This window comes from Crocodylus siamensis, chromosome 3 (assembly GCF_052110815.1).
Source record: "Crocodylus siamensis isolate JL-2025a chromosome 3, ASM5211081v1, whole genome shotgun sequence".
Lineage (NCBI taxonomy): Eukaryota > Metazoa > Chordata > Crocodylia > Crocodylidae > Crocodylus > Crocodylus siamensis.
In genome coordinates, this window is record NC_143397.1 from 171506130 (window position 1) to 171519989 (window position 13860).

At 45.0% G+C, this 13860-nt stretch overlaps 1 protein-coding gene across 2 annotated transcripts in view; it reads left to right on the forward strand.

Annotated features, from left to right (window-relative positions):
- The first annotated feature begins 1484 nt into the window (after positions 1-1484).
- The window catches only part of LPIN2 (lipin 2), a 59779-nt gene continuing 47403 nt past the window's right edge, over positions 1485-13860 (forward strand). For both annotated transcript variants that reach the window (XM_090039749.1, XM_090039750.1), the window contains exon 1: positions 1485-1609. The gene's annotated coding sequence lies outside the window, so the exon portion shown is untranslated. The remainder of the gene's footprint in view (positions 1610-13860) is intronic.

Below are 13860 nucleotides of genomic sequence, written 5' to 3' on the forward strand. Positions count from 1 at the left end.
TAGTGGCAGATACTACTTCATTTCAACTAGTAAACCACCCCTTTCATTTCACCGGAGAAAAGAGGTCCTGAGTGATAAGAAAACCTGTGTGAAATGTAATATAGCCTCTTGTTTTCAGAGGCTTGCCATCTTCAGAGAGCCCTCAGTTTTGAAGCCCATTTTGTGTGTAAGTACAGTGCCTACCACAATATCCCTGCATGTCCCTGAGCTTTCCCCAGGTGCTACCCTGCTAGAAATAACGAATAATGAATAATTAAACCAATCCCACTAAACTCCGAAGCAATGGTGTGAAACATGTGGCTGCCCTTATGTATTAAGTCCGGCATGCCCAGCTGCTTAAAAATCTAACTTCTAATGGGGGGAAAAAACCCCAATCCTATTTCTAGCCCCCTTGAGTTGCAATAATAAATAAAACAACTGTAATACATGCAGTGGCACTGGCTCAAGTCTGAAACAACAGCTCTAGGAAAGTCTCTGCATTGGGTGATCTTCTGAAAGGGAATTAAGTATGAGCTTGTCCATGGCAGCATAAACCCAGTGGTTGAGGGCAGCCTCAAGAACTGGGAGGGGGACCAAGGTGGGGAGTGTGTCACTGCGAGAACCCGCCTTGCTTTCAGTGCGTCACTGGGAGAAACGGCCTTGTTTTTTCAGTGTGTCAGTGGGAGAACCGGCCTGGTTTCCCCACCACAAGGTGAACCAGGTTAAGGTTACAACACATTAATCCCCCCCAGCACATGACAGTGAGTCACAAGCCTCTTCTGCCTGCCTGCTTCTGGTGATGGGAAGAGGAAGCCAGAGTAGCCTTTGAGGAGAGGAAGGAAGACTGGGCAAGGAAGAGAAACTAAGCACTGCTTCTCCCAGTGGAGAGGCCATGGCCCACAGAGCACACCTGCTCAGCCTGGCTATCTGCAGGCAACCGGGGGGCAGCAGGGTACCAGCTTGTCCCTGGGCTTCCCCCAAAGTGGGGCTGGCTCCTAGCCCAGCCCACAGGGCTGGCCCACCTCCCCGAGCTGAGTCTCCTGGCAGGGGAAACCAAGCACCAGCCGCTGCACACCTCGTGCCTGCATACTGCACGCCCCACTGACACGCACTCCTGTGCACAAGCCCGCACACCCCTACATAAACACGCACCTCTCCCTCCCTCCCCCCACGCCATGTACGCGCACGCACGGACATACACGCACCCCCCCATGTGCGCACACCCAGATACAAGCGTCCACCAGTGCGCAGCGTGCACGTGCAAACAGCAGCCAGCAAGAGCCCCAGGAACAGCCCCCAGCCCGGCGCAGCGGGAGGCAGCGGTGTACGCCCCGCCCCCGGCTGAGCGCATACGCACACTCCCCCCACCCGACTGCTCCCGCCGGCGCGTGGCTCCGCTGCCCCGGGCTTTGCGAGCTCGGCTGCGGGGCGGGGTCACGTGCGGCCCCCGGCTCAGTGCGCGCGCCTGCGCGCGCCGCCTCGCCCCGCCCCGCCCCCTCCCGCGGCTGCCGGGCAACACTCCATTCCGCCGCCGTCGCCGCCAACAGCTGCTCTTGCCGCGGCAGCCGTTGCTCCCGCTCCCTCCTCCTCCCCCTCCCCCTCAGCCAGCCTGGCGCTGGCCCGGCACGAGGTGAGTTGCGGGGCGAGAGCACCGCTCCGCCGGAGACTACCCCGCAGCCTCGATTTCGTGCACGGGGGGAGGGGTTCGGGGTCGGGGTCCGATGCGCCCGCCCCCGCCGTGTGCGGTGCAGGGCTCCCTCCCCTCCCGCCCCCCCCCCCCCCGGCCTGTTCCATCCGGGGGGCAGCCCCGGGACCCCTGTGCTCCCCGATGGCGCTGTCCGTTGGGGGTGTGACGTAGGCGGGAGGGGCCGTGGGGGGAGTGTTGGCCCCTCACAGCCTCCCCCAGGGGCTCTGCTCAGCACGGGGCCCTGGTCAGGCTCTGGTCGCCCTGCCCACCGCCCCTGGGGCTTCTGGGCGAGGGGCGCTCCGCTTTGCTCTGCCTCCTGCCCCCGAGCAGAGCCGGGAGGTGTTTAGTGTTGTGGTCTTGTGCTTCCACCCCCCAGCATCCAGCCCAGGGCAGAGCCCCGTCCCCTGGGGTTTGAGGAGCCCCTGGCTGGTCTCTGCCACCGTGTTGGGGTTAAGGCGCAGATCTGGGACTGGGCTTTGCGCAGCACTCGCCTGTGGCACGCTGCCTGCACGCACTGTTCACTTAAGGCGCCTGGTGGGGGCCCCACGCGTCACCTACTCCTTTCACGCTGTTTTTCTATGAAAGCAATTGTGCGACTGTGGTTAGCCCCCTTGAGGCCTGTTGCAGCCCCTCCTGGCTGCAACTGACTGGGAAGTGAGGCCATGCAGGAGGTTGAGCCTGTATTGCCTGGGAGTGTTTGTTTCTAAACAGTGGAGAGCAGCAGTTGCCCAACTGTGGGTGGTGACCATAACCAGGGTCGCAGTATCAGCCAGTGGGGGCGAAGGTCTGTGGGCTGGGAGTGAGGGGCCACACTGCGGAAATGGGGCCCTAAATGGAGTTATGCTGGGGAAAAATTTGGGAAGCACTGGTGTAGAGTGTCCCACCCCCTAGCTAAACAAATGTGAGTGTTTTTGTCTCATAACGTGGCTTTTTGTTTATATATGTGTTGCTTTACTTTATGAGCCCGTAAGCCAACTTTTCAGAGGTGGTTCCTGACATTGTACTTAGTTGTAGAGAAGTCAGGCTGAAAGGGATCTCCTTATCCAAACCATCCCATACAACCATAATCTAAACTGTTACCCTCATCCCTGACACAAAATAGACTTAATGCCCTAACTTGTTATGGGTAAAGCAAGGAAACCACAGCAGCCCGTGTCCTTCTCTAATTTACACACAGATTTTGTAATTCCTGTGTACATCAGGCATGTAACTGCCCATGTAGTACAAGCAGCCTACTGTTGCGAGTGAAGTACGTGTGGCTGGATGCTATGCAGAGTCATCTATGAAATGTTGTCTTTGCTAACTTATGGAGCTTGGGCAACTAAAATAGGTGAAGTGGCTGATTGGGGCATATGCATCTAAAAAAAATACTCTAGGTGTTTGTTGTTTGTGGCGTAGAACTTGATGTTGCCGTAAAACACTGTAGAGAATTTACTTATAATTCCCTGCTTTTGGCACATTCAGATTAGGTCACATCTGATTCTAGAGACAGGCAAGCTGTACCTGCTTGTATCTGGCATCTCTTTAATTATTATAATGTCTGGATGTCCCAGCTGCCAGCTCCCCATTATGTTAATAGAGTCAAAGAACCTTGGTTTAGCTGTTAAGGTTGAAGCTACTTCAAATGCAAGTTAAAACTGACATCTTTATAGACCAAAGGTGTCACTGGGCTGGGTCCAGTCACAGTGGCATGGGTCGGGCAGTGGTATGGATCTGGGGTGGGTGGTGGGCGTCGGACTGCAGCAGATGAATTAAGTCTGTATCTGCACAGCCTTGCTGGCCCCTGACTGCTGATGACCATGTCCATTGGTTCCCAGGGACCCCACATTCTGTGGTAACCCATGCCTTGCTAGTCCTGGCCTGCAGCTTCCAGCAGCCTGCTGGATGGAACAGTTCTGTGGGCTGGATTTGGCCTGTGAGCCCTGTGTTTGACGCCATGACTTAGGCCTAGGAAACTGTCAGACACCATTTATTGTGTTGCAAGTGTATTAGTACATAGTAACAGTATAGCATTATTGATCAATGCACAACTGTTATAAATAATTAACATCATATGGATATAAGCTTTTCATTACTTTTTTGGGGGGAATTCTATGAAGTGGTTGAAAAAATAAACACAAACTCATGTCTTGTTCTCTCTCCCCCCTCCTCTTGAAGTACCAAATTGTGGTTGACTGCCTTCTGAACAGTGGCACATAGGGATAATTTTTGGTGTCATATATTACCTCAAATTAATCACCAGGGCATTACCACTGAATGGCTTAAGACCAGATCTTTCTCCAAAACTGAGCCTGGTCCAGCTTAACATTGCCAGTCCATGCTGTCTGTAACCAGAAGCGAGTCTTTCATCTTTTTCAAAAGACTGTGCAGTCTATTTGTAAGTTGTTTTCCAGATGGGAACCTTTAAGCTACCACTTACTTAAATAAGTCAGAAATATTTTCCTGAGTGATAGTAAAAGCTGCTGTCTGGAAAGCAAATCATGAACAGACTCTGTACTGTCTTGTGAAAAGATGAAAGACTGGCTTCTGATGTCAGATATTGCTGCATATTTAATTTGCTTATCATAAGTCAGTTGCTGAATTTGTATAAAATACTGGATAGTTTGTGATCACATTTTACCCTGAAGCTTATTCATTAGAGGGCTGTGTATTCGAAAAGGCAGAATTCTGAGAGTATCTGATACTCTAATATATGCTGTGTGATGATTTGCATGTCTGACATAGCAAGTCTGCAAGTCTTTGCTTTATAGACCTTTGATCTTGCTGGAATTGAGAATAAGAGGCTGTTTTAATATAGAGAAAATCTGGTGTAAACATTTTACTGTTATAGGTGTCCAGGGATTTTTAAAAATGTAAATAAAATACTCCACTTTGCTTTGTGCAACATTTTTACTATGCTCAGTTAATTTACAAATGAAATGTTATTTAGTTTGCTACTTTTGCTTTGTGATTGTTATTTGTTGCTAGTATGTTTGCAACATAGTTGCATGACTGCCAGCAGCAGAACTATTATAATGTTCATAAAGGAAAGGGATGTATTGATGATTATCTGACATTCCAAATCAAACCAGGGTAGTTTAGGTTATGGAAAGCCTTATTATTTAGAGCTTTTTGTGCTAAATTCATATAAGTTTTTATGCATGTGCATTACTTGTGCCATTTCTCCTAGGGAGTTCTCTATAGTAGTGGGAAAAAAATCAAGTTTTTTCCCTTCTGCCCTTGAAGTACTATCTTGCGGCCACGATCTTTCTGGCTTTGATATGATACAGGGTATATAGTTCTTGTTATGACTAAGTGTATGCTAGGTCTAACCAAACAAAATGGTACTCCTTTTCCAAATTTGTCACGGTGGGTGAGAATTCTGAAATCTTAATTTTTTTTTTGTTGATTTTTTTATTTTTTTTTTAATTTTGGGGTTGGTTTTTTGTTTTGTTTTGTTTTGTTTACACTTTTCAGTAGTAAAATACCAAAGCTTTATATACAGATTAAACACGTGCCTATCTTTCTCCATTGGCACATGTAATTAACTCCAGAAAATGGTAATGGGTTTAATACAGCAAAGAGAAAATGATTCTCATCTTCTCTGGTGTCCTGTGATTTAGTCTATCTATAACCTTAAAATTAGGTGTTGAAACCTCATAAAAGAAAGTTTCTAGTTGTGCCAGTTTATGTGGCTATCAAAATACCTGTTACTAGGATTACTGCTTATGAGTTTGGAGATCTGTGTTTGACTCGGATCATCATGATGTAGTGTATGGATACATATACTTAAAGGTGAATAAGTGAGTGTGAAGTAATTTTAGTGGGATCTTTTTTAACATTTCAGTCTGCATGGATTCTTCCTTTCTGAAGGTGGGAAGGGAGTGAAAAATCAAAGGTCCTCATAAGTCAAGTTAGATGAGTTCATGGAAGGAACCTTCTACATGAACAGATCCCTTCCCTTTTGTGTAGAACAGACGAAAAATATTTTACCTATAAGATATTCATGTGCCTGTCTACAGAGTTCAGTAGTGACTTGCTGAGAGTGGAAGAGGGAGGGTTGTGCTCTCTGGACAATGATGTGGCTCCAGAAGAAACTGCTAATATGAAGATAAACTTGTAAAATATCAGAAAACTTTTTGTAAAATATGTCTATGAAGATCCAAAGTCTGCAAGATTAGGAAAGAGTTCAGCATCCTTTTAAAGAAAGGGTAAGCAATCTGTTTATTTAAAAATGCCAAAGAAATTAAGGCCTTAAAAGCAATTGGCATAACTTGAGATGTGGATTTAAATAATAGCTGTATTTGTGTAATCCACTCTGTGGCCTCTCTTATTCCAGTATTAAGTTTAGTTTAATGCCTTACCAAATTACATTGAAAAACTACTGTGTTGCTTGGGAAGAGGTTTAAATTAAAACAAGAGTTAGTGTGCAGACACATGCAACAATTGAACCATTCACAAATGTCACCAATTCACACACGAAACTGGGAGCTGGTTCTGAGGTGCTGTAACGGACAACAGGGGTTGGGAATGAGCACCTAGCCCAGTACATTTCATAAGGGGGAAGGTAGGGGCTGAGGAAGGAGTGCTTGCACCCATGCTTCAGGGGTGAGTGATCTGTGATTGGGGCATCTTCGCTCTTATGCTTTCCCTTCTCTCCTAAACCAAAAGCCTTCAATGTCATCATGGGATACCAGCTCTTGGCGAAACTGACCAATTATGGCCTTGGGTCCACTATGATCCTCTGGCTGGGAAATTGCCTCCGTGGTCGGACCCAGAGGGTAGTAATTGACAGTCAATCATCATGGTGTCCTGTGACCAGTGGGGTCCCCCAACGCTCTGTTCTCGAACCCATATTGTTCAACATCTTCATTAATGCGGTGGACATTGGAGTCAGAAGTGGACTGGCCAAGTTTGCTGATGATACCAAACTTTGGGGCAAAGCATCCACACCTGAAGACAGGAAGGCGATCCAGGCTGATTTGGACAGGCTCAGCAAATGGGCGGATGAGAACCTGGTGGTGTTTAACACTGAAAAATGCAAGGTTCTCCACCTTAGGAGGAAAAACCTGCAGCATCCTTATAGGCTCGGCAGTGCTACGCTGGCTAGCACTACAGAAGAAAGAGACTTGGGGGTGATCACTGACCACAAGATGAACATGAGCCTACAATGCAGCAGCTAGTAAAGTGACCAAAATGCTGGCTTGCATCCATAGAAGCTTCTCAAGCAAATCCCGGGACATCATTCTCCCCTTGTACTCGGCCTTGGTGAGGCCACAGCTGGAGTACTGCATCCAGTTTTGGGTTCCACAATTCTCCACATCCTTTCTGAAGCTTGAGAGAGTCCAGAGAAGAGCAACGTGCATGATCAGAGGTCAGGAAAACAGATCTTACGATGACAGGCTGAGAGCCATGGGGCTCTTTAGCCTGGAAAAATGCAGGCTCAGGGGTCATTTGGTGGCCACCTGTAAGTGTATCAGGGGTGACCACCAGTATCTAGGGGAACATTTGTTCACCAGAGCACCCCAAGGGATGACGAGGTCGAACAGTTATAAACTACTGCAAAACCGTTTCAGGCTGGACATAAGGAAGAATTTCTTTACTGTCCAAGCCCCCAAGGTCTGGAACAGCCTGCCATTGGAGGTTTTTCAAGCACCTACATTGAACGCCTTCAGGAGTAAATTGGATGCTTATCTTGCAGGGATCCTATGACCTCAGCTGACTTCCTGCCTTTTGGGTGGGGGGCTGGACTCAGTGATTTTTCCGAGGTCCCTTCCAGCCCTAATGTCTATGAAATCTATGAAAGTTCAGTAAACTTTAGTAGCCTGCAATTGACCAAAGTCTACCGTGTGCTTTTTCTGACTTGAGATGGGGATGAGGGAATCTTGGACCCATGTTTTTGGCTTCCTAGTAGCTGGAGGGGCCTGATAAGGGTAAACAGTCTAGCAGGAATTGAAGGACACAGCTGCCTGTTAGATAGCCTTTACTGAACAAGCAGTGCAAGGGGACTTGTTGATAAAAAGGGCCAACAAAAGGGGGAAAAAAGGGAGCGGTAGAGTTTTGGCTGCATACCAGAATGGCTAGTTGCAGCAGTGGTGGGGGAAGGAGCCATACAGTGTAGGATGCCTGGAGGACCAACTAGACCAGTGCCATGGATGGCTTGGTGTTCACCCATAACTCTGAAGTGGTTTAAAATAGTACTTGATTTTCCAGATGCACTTTTGAACTGTTACAAGCCTATTAAACTAGTTTAAAGGTGCCTGTATATCTGGCCCCTGGCTTATGTTTGTTTAAAAGTGCCATGGGATCTGATTCCCCCCCCATCCCAAAAATTGCACCTCCTGCCATGCCTCATGCATGGCAGGAGGTGCAGTTTTTTGGTCAGTGATAAGGTCCAGATCATACCCTCTCTAATTGCCAATGCAGTTGTAAACCAGCCTCAGGATCTCAGGCTCACTCTGCGCTGGCAGTTTGAAAGCTGAGCACTCACAGCCTTGAATGACCTGGCATGGGCCAGGGCCAACAATCAGCTGTTGATACTTGGCCCTGGGCCTGGGACTACAAGGGGAAGACCCTGGTGTGGTCCTGAGGCCAGGCCTGACAATCAATTGATTGTCAGCCCCAGCCCCAGGACTATGGAGGGCTTGTTTGAGACTCCATATAAGCCCTAGGAGTTCATGGAGCTAGGTCAAGACTACGGGTGTCTCAGAGTCAGGACCAGCAATCAGCTGATTGAAAGCTTGGCCCTGAGGTAGTAGCCCTGGACATGCTTCATGTTCAGGTTGAGTTGCCATACAAACCAGTCATAATAATCTTCTGAATAATATGTTCAATATTATATTTGCCATTTTATGATGCCTTAGGTTGGGTGCACCCTTGCCATTTATATTCCGATTAACATGATACTTATACTACAGATATGAAGTGTCGAGGTTCTGTTAGTCAGTTTCAGATTTAAACTGGCTTGTGTGTGTTTGGCTAAGTACAGTCAAGAAACCCAAGGCTGAATTAAGTCAATCTTCACAGGTTAGTTTAAGCTGTGTACATTGAGCTGATAAGCAAGTGAACAGACTTTCACTTTTGATTCTGGAAATGCAGTCACATGCCTGCACTCTGCTATAGTCCAGGCCAGAAGCCAGGAGGGGCTAGTGCATGCTTCCCTGCTCAGCTGGATCAGACAGTTTGGGCCAAAGCTAGCTTGTCTACCCTGGGAGGTTAGGAGAAGGTTTGCAAGGGAGGTGCAAAGCATCCTTGGATGCTGGGGGGCTGTGAGTTAACTTGAATCTGGAGGGGATCTGGGGCAATAAACCGATTTAACCTGAGTCAGTTAAGTCCTGATACTACATCCATCCAGGGTTATCTTAAACCAGTTTTGAACATTGTAATAGCGGTGTATACACACTGAACTTCTGTTGTGTTACAGATTTGAACCAGTTCCCAATTACTTATACTGGTTTATGTGTAACTTCTGACCTTAGCCTTTGTGTCCATGTTTTTAGAATAAGAGTTTAGAGAACAGTCCTAAGAACTTGTTTTTTTTTCCCCATGCTCCTCTTGCTAGGCTTTTAATGAAAAATATTCTGTAGTCAGTTCCATGGCCCTTAATGCACTGTGTAGTATACGCTACAAAGTTTTGCTGACAAAACTGCAGCAACACTTGAATATATTCAGATGCAAACAGAACAGTACTTCTCAGTTAGGAGTAAAGATTGTGTTGCCACCTGACAGCCCAGTGCTGTAGTCCATTCAGCACCTGATGCCTTCCTAGAATGTACTTTGTAGTACAGGTAGAAATTATTTATAGGGGTTCATCTGATATTTCCCATTACTATAATCTGGTTTTAAACTTATCAAATTATAACTTCTTTGGGCTGAGATTTTCCATTATGGGTGTCATAGCTGGTCTTTTTTTGGAAAACTTCATTCAAAACAATTCTCTTTTTTGAAAAGCAAAGACTCTAGAAATGCAAAAATCTAGACCTCTTGGTTCCAAAATGATACCTTTTATTAGACAAACTGAGAAATGGCAAAAAAAGTTCTAAATTTTTGCATTTCTTCTTTTCTCAGACCAACCTGGCTACCACATACATCCCTGAAGGCTAGAGAAGATATTTTGCCCATGCAAATCAGAATTCTGCCTGTACTCTACTTTGAAAAGACTGAAAGGGAATAATCAGGACTTTACCAGCAGTTTCAGCTATGGACTGCTGCAGGCTAGGGCTTGGCACCAGAACTGATTGATAGTAGGGAGATTCCTATGCTCAGTCCTGGTACTTGCTAGTCCTACGTAGTGCAGAAGAGCAATAGGATGCAGATGGGACAGGAGTAAGTCTGGGGGCATGGAACTAAATTGAAATTGGAATCTGGGTAAAAGGAAGAGAGGTGAAACAAGTAATAGAGTAGCTGGGCAGGGAACTGCAGGAGACAGACTTGGCAAAAAACGTGGAAAGAGGACTGAGAGCCAGTGGGAATGAGGGATGTTTGTGGAGGCACATGCTAAGGAAATGAGATACCAGAACCAAACTGAGGGAACAGAAACTAGCTGGAAAAGGAGCCTGATGGTGAGAGAATAAGCCTGAAGAGTGCATTCTGTGATAAGGAATAGAGACTGGAACAGATGTGTCTTTGGGAGTGAGTTAAGGTAGAAAGGGCAGGAGTTTGTGCATTCTGGAATGGAATAGAAGCGAAGATACCCAAGTTTCTCCATGCATCTTGTTAGCAAATACCTGTGAAATCTATGGGCAAGTGTCTTGTCTGCATAACTAACAAGAGCAGCTCATCATTTGCTATTAATGACAGAGGTGCATGCAGTACACCTATAGGTTCCAACTCTGCTGCTGAACCATATTAAAAACACAGGATGCTGGGTTTTGTTTGTAGCCGTGTGGTCTGAGGACATAGGCAAGGTTGAGTAAATGTGATATCTTTTATTAGACAATGTGAGTAGTTGGAAAAATATCTTGCTAAGAACTTTTTTCCAGCTACTAAGTTGTCTGATAAAAGATATCACATCTACTCAAAGAACCCTTCAGAGGGTCCAGAGGAGGGCCCCTCATATGGTTAGGGGCCTGCAGGTAAGGCCTTATGAGGAGAGACTGAGGAACCTGGATCTCTTCAGCCTCTGCAAGAGAAGGCTGAGAGGGGATCTTGTGGCTGTTTACAAATTCATTGGGTGGGGAGCAAGAAATAGGAGATGCTCTGTTTACCAGGGCAGCTCTTAGAATAACCAGGAACAATGGCCACAAACTGACAGAGAACAGATGTAGGTTGGAAATTAGGAAGAACTTCACAGTAGGGTGTTGCCAGAATCTGGAATGGGCTTCCAAGGGAGGTGGTACTCTCCCCTACCTTCGTGGTGGTCTTTAAGAGGAGACTGGACAAGCATCTGGGTGGGGTCATATGAGCCTAGCGCTCTTTCCTGCCCAGGGCAGGGGGTCAGACTCAATGATCTATTGAGGTCCCTTCTGACCCTAACAACTATGAAACCTTGCCTGCCTAAAACCACAAGATATCATTTTATTCATGTTCTTAAAAAAAAACAACTAGGAAAGTAGTTACAAATCATTAAAAAACTAGTAAATGCCATCACTAGTACCCCCTATATATACATAATGATAATCTTTAATTATAGGATCACGTACTTGCCTCATTCACTGCATGGGATACACTTGCTCTGGGGCTGAATTGGGGTTATGTTTTTTGTAGGATCCCTGTTTCATCTATTGCATGAGGGGGTAGGTGGCAGTGAGAAAACCCAGGATGGTCTCTTTGTTTACATAGCTGTATTATGTCCTGGAGAACTTGTTCCTGACACAGCTTCTATGTGATGCTGGACACATTTCTTAATCAAACTTTTCAGAGGTGGTTCTTGCCCATTTTCTGAGTGCCCAACCTAAGATAATGGGGCCTGACTTGTAGAAGTTCTGAAGACTCTCAACTTCAAGTGAAGCCAAAGGAGCTGTACTAAGATGCTACAGAATGCAAAATGCCTTTCAAAAATGAGGTCTAAATACTTTCAAATTTGGAACCCAAAATTAATAGATATCTTGTCTTTAATATATCTGCAACTCAGTTCTTCATTTCTTCATAGTTTTTTTTTGGAGGGAGGAAAATAATACTGTAATTTCATTTCAGCATACCATGGTGATGCTTGCCATGAGAAAATTAATCATCCTTTTTAGAGCAGCGTTCTTGGCCTCTTGTAGGCTCAGATCAAGTATAATGTCACACAGGGCCACACATTGAACAACAGGAAGAGAACAGATAATTAGCTGTGCATTATGGCTGTGTCCAGCTATTATTTTTGTAGTGATGGGCAGGCTGTCAGGGAGCTAGCTGCTTTCCCTCTCCCTCCCATTAAAAAGGGAGGAGAGCAGAGGACTTTCAGATTGTGGGGTCTCCCAATCTGGGAAGACGTTTGAACAGTAACTTTTGTCATGGATCTTCCTTTTTTGTGGCAGCTTGGCTGTTTTTTTCCCCTGAAACAAAATCCTTTAACATCTGGCGTGTTATCATTTGTCATGGGAAACTCTCATGTATCCCTTGACAAATGTGACATCTGGAGGGGGCTTAAGTTATCATCTTTTATCCTTTGCGCTGAATGAGATAAAAGACCTATAAAAAACAGTGTGTGATCATGAAGCTAATTTGTATCAAAATGCATATGTACCAAGGGATTGGATTAAGATTGTATGGGCAACCTTATTTTTAACATTTTGAGCATTGGTTTAGCAACCTATTTGTCATTTTAAAAAATGCTTAGAAATTTAAAACATGTTTAAGATTGACTAAACATTCCAAATCTGAACTAATGAAAATTGAGGTTTGGTTGTCCAAAACTTAGTTTTTTTTTATTACAAGTTGGGTTTCCTTTGAGGCAAGAATACAGTTCGACTCCAGAGTTTATGCCATCAGTCATACCTGTGCCAAGAGATGAGTAATTCGTAAGACATGACTTAAGTGGTGTATGTAATGCTGCTTTTTTGGTACTTATTCAAACTAATAATTCTTTGCAGTACTGAATGTCTAACTGAAATTCTGAGCTTATTATTATATAATAGACAAAATAGAAAATTATCTTGAAAAAGGAAAAGCTTACTCAAAGGTGCTGAAAATGAAAAATCAATATCTTTATAATGAAAACTGGATTTTTCTCAAATACTTTACTAATTGTCTCTAAGCACAACTTCAAATATGGACACAGATAGTGTAAAGGAGATGAATCAGAGGAAGAAAGTGGAATTTTACTGATACAGAGATGTCCTGCACTAGCATCTCTTTCAACATAGTTAGTGGCTTTGATTTGAACATAAGGACAGTAGTACCCTATGTGGTGGCATGTCTGTCTTTGAGCTTTTAACCAGCCTTGCATAAAGTGGCTCTTGACAAGAAAATTCAGCTTTCTTGTTGTTTAGGGAAAGTTGTGAGACGGTGAATATTAGTGGTTGTTTTGAGAGATTCTTTGCAGGTATAAAGGCTAAGAAACACCAGGATTTTCTGCAGAAAATGATTCGTTTCTACCCCCTATTTACTAACCTACACACTTGACAAGGAGTATGGCAGTACATACGGATTTTTCAGGCTCAACTCAATGCAGAATAGAAACTGCTAGAGTATTGAGGGAGGGGGTTTCGTGCTGTGAGAAGTGGCCTCTCAGTGCACCCATATTTAGCTACGAAACTGATCAGTATTATGAAGCTGCTTATAGTGGGCTGCATCTTCAAAACTGGTGAATTTTAATGCTAAATATTCATTTTATAGCAGATAAAAACAGTGATTTGAGGCTTGCTGTGTTTTGATTATTCAAAGTTAGTTTTTCTATCAGCCCTTAGGGATAAGGGCTAATGTTGTATGTTCCAGAACAGTTGGGAATGTTATGTTTCTTGACCTGTGTGTTATGGACTAACAAGGTGTGGGATACTTGATCTCAAAAGTCACCTCTTCTCATAATCTCTCCATCTCTCAAGATGTTCTAATGTCAAAATGACACTCATGTAGCCTTGACTTGCTTCATCTCTGTAGCTCCAGTCTTACCTGCTGACTAAAGTAGAGGGGAGGAGGTTAAGGAAGGAAGTAAATGAATCTTCCTCAAATGTCTTCTTCTAAGACTTGAAATATTTTTACCAACAGACCCTTGAAAAAATTAGACTGTTTTTCTAAGTACTGGTCTTTAATTTTTGCCTGGGCTGGCCCCAAATGTATTAATAGCTGATTCC